General features: G+C 45.1%; 1 pseudogene; it reads right to left on the bottom strand.

Annotated features, from left to right (window-relative positions):
- Positions 1-1,149: 1,149 nt before the first annotated feature.
- LOC101018024 lies at positions 1,150-1,971 on the bottom strand (annotated as a pseudogene).
- Positions 1,972-3,270: the final 1,299 nt, after the last annotated feature.

Genomic DNA, 3,270 nt, shown 5'->3' with positions numbered 1-3,270 from the left:
CTTTCCTTGACCATCAGTGTGCAGAAGTGCAGTCCATCCTCCCATCCCCACCAACCGCCATTGCAGACAGAGCCTTGGCAAGCACAGAATCAGCCAGCCCTTCCCCCACCAATGCCCACCCTTGTGCTAACACTATGAGAGAACAGCAGATCCTCTGCAACACTGAGTGATCCCTCCTGTTTGCAGGGCACAGAGAAGGCAACCAGACCTGCATTTGCCAGCATCTTGCCTCTGAGCTAACACCACCACCAGTGCAGCTACACACACAGTTGCCAGCAGGTCCCCCAACACCTACCAACTCCCCCAGGTGCATTGCCTCTGCCACTGTGGTGATCACCTGCAGGAAAGCAGGCACCCTGGCACCCACTAGCACTCTATTGCAGCTGCTGTACCTTGTCTCCTATGCCACCCATAGCACAGTGGATTCCTAACCTCAAGGGCCAGAGAACAAAGTTGGGAACCAGTACAAGTCCCCCAGAATAGAGAATGCATTCCAGAAGTTGGAAACTGAGCATTGGCCTTCTACAATTTCCCAGAAATAAAACCAGTCAGCTGAATCTACCTTATACCACAATCAAACCCTCAATATTATCAAATAGGATAAAAGGAAAAAATATCCCAAAGTCAGCAACCTCAAAGATTGAAGGTAGATAGGCCCACAAAGATGAGAAAGAATCAGTGCAAGAACCCTGAAAACTCAAAAAGCCGGAGTGCCTTCTTTCCTCCAAACAACTGTATTGCTTCTCCAGCAAGGGTTCTCAACTGGGCTGAGATGGCTGAAATGACAGACAGAATTCAGAATATGGATAAGAATAAAGATCACTGAGTTACAGAAGTACACTGAAACCCAATCCAAGTGATATGGTTTGGATATGTGTCCCCACCCAAATCTCATGTCAAATTGTAATCCCTAGTGTTGTAGGAGAGGCCTGGTGGGAGGTGATTGGATCACGGGGGTGGATTTCCCCCACGCTGTTCTCATGATAGTGAGTTCTCATGAGAACAGCGTGTAGCACCTCCCTCTTCTCTCTTTTTCCTGCTCCAGCCATGTAAGGTGTGCCTGCTTCCCCTTCACCTTCTGCTATGATGGGAGTTTCCTGAGGCCTCCCCAGCCATGCTTCCTGTACAGTCTGTGGAACCATAAGCCAATTAAACCTCTTTTCCTTATAAATTACCCAGTCTCAGATATGTCTTTTTTTTTTTTCCTCCCCCAGCATTACTGCTGACTTATTACAGATCCCTAAGAGGAATTTATTTTTTTTCTTTTCAACATGTTCTACAGCTTCCTTGGCTCTTTTTGCCTTTATGCCAAAGAGCTGGGCAGTGGCACAGGCCATGAGGAGATGAGCGAAGGCTTTGAAATTCTTCTCCTCCTCAGTGATGACTAGGGCTTTCTCCTTCTTGTAGACATTCTAGATGGGCATGACCGGTCCTGTCAGCTGGATGGCCAATATCAGTTCTTCAACAGAACTGTCTCCCTTCTTGGGGTTCAAGGGCTTCCTGGAGAAGAGGATGAGTTTGGAATGGTACTCCTTCAGCCGCTGCACGTTGCCCTGCAGAGACTCAGTGGACTTGTTCTGCCTCCTCCAGTCAATAGAGATGCCAGTGGTCTGGGCCACCTTCTTGTGAATGCCTGCCACCTTGAGCTCCTTCAAGCTGAAGTGCAGCTGGTGCACACCTTGGTGTGATACTGTACAGTGTGCCACTACACGATGGGCCAGATGGGTCCTGACTTGGGGTATGGGGCAATGCGGCATGCTTTTCCTTGCTGGGCCTCATATCTGCGGATCTATGGGCCAGCTGGTTGAACCACTTGGCCACACATCAGTGGCAGTCCTTGTGGAAGTGGGACTTCGAGATCATGCCATTACGGCTGGGCACCATGGCTGCCTATGGCCCACCTGTGCAGGAAAACAACTGATCAGAAAGCCAGTCTGAGGTATTTCTTTTTTTTTTTAATTATACTTTTAAGTTCTGGGGTACATGTGCAGCACTTGCAGGTTTGTTACATAGGTATACACGTGCCATGGTGGTTTGCTGCACCATCAACCTGTCATCCACATTAAGTATTTCTCCTAATGCCATCCCTTCCCTAGCGTCCCACCCCCCAATAGGCCCTGGTGTGTGATGTCCCCTTCCCTGTATCCATGTGTTCTCAGTATTCAACTCCCAGTTATGACTGAGAACATCTGGTGTTTGGTTTTCTGTTCTTGTGATAGTTTGCTGAGAATGATGGTTTCCAGCGTCATTCATGTCCCTGCAAAGGACATGAATTCATCCTTTTTTATGGCTGCATAGTATTCCATGGTGTATATGTGCCACATTTTCTTAATCCAGTCTGTCACTGATGGACATTTGGGTTGATTCCAAGTCCTTCCTGTTGTGAATAGTGCCACAATAACCATACATGTGCATGTGTCTTTATAGTAGAATGATTTATAATCCTTTGGGTATATACCCAGTAATGGGATGGCTGGGTCAAATGGTATTTCTGGTTCTAGACCTTGAGAAATTGCCTCACTGTCTTCCACAATGGTTGAACTAATTTACACTCCCACCAACAGTGTAAAAGTGTTCCTATTTTTCCACATCCTCTCTAGCATTTGTTGTTTCCCAACATTTTAGTGATCACCATTCTAACTGATGTGAGATGGTATCTCATTGCAGTTTTGATTTGCATTTCTTTGATGACCAGTGATGATGAGCATTTTTTCATATGTCTGTTGGCTGCATAAATGTCTTCTTTTGAGAAGTGTCTGTTCATATCCTTTGCCTACTTTTTGATGGGGTTGTTTGTTTTTTACTTGTAAATTTGTTTGTAAATTTGTTTAAGTTCTTTGTAGATTCTGTATATTAGCCCTTTGTCAGATGGATAGATTGCAAAAATTTTCTCCCATTCTGTAGGTTGCCTGTTGTCTCTGATGATAGTTTCTTTGCTGTGCAGAAGCCCTTTAGTTTAATTAGATTCCATTTGTCTATTTTGGCTTTTGTTGCCATTGCTTTTGGTGTTTTCATCATGAAGTCTTTGCCCATGCCTCTGTCCTGAATGGCATTGCCCTAGGTTTTCTTCTAGGGTTTTTATGGTTTTAGGACTTACATTTAAGTCTTTAATCCATCTAGAGTTAATTTTTGTATAAGGTGTAAGGAAGGGATCCAGTTTCAGCTTTCTACATATGGCTGGCCAGTTTTCCCAGCACCATTTATTAAATAGGGAATCCTTTCCCCATTTCTTGTTTTTGTCAGGTTTGCAAAAGATCAGATGGTTGTAGC

This window comes from Papio anubis, chromosome 1 (genome assembly GCF_008728515.1).
Source record: "Papio anubis isolate 15944 chromosome 1, Panubis1.0, whole genome shotgun sequence".
Lineage (NCBI taxonomy): Eukaryota > Metazoa > Chordata > Mammalia > Primates > Cercopithecidae > Papio > Papio anubis.
The sequence above is the reverse complement of the archived record's forward strand: the minus strand, read 5'-3'. Positions and strand labels throughout refer to the sequence as shown.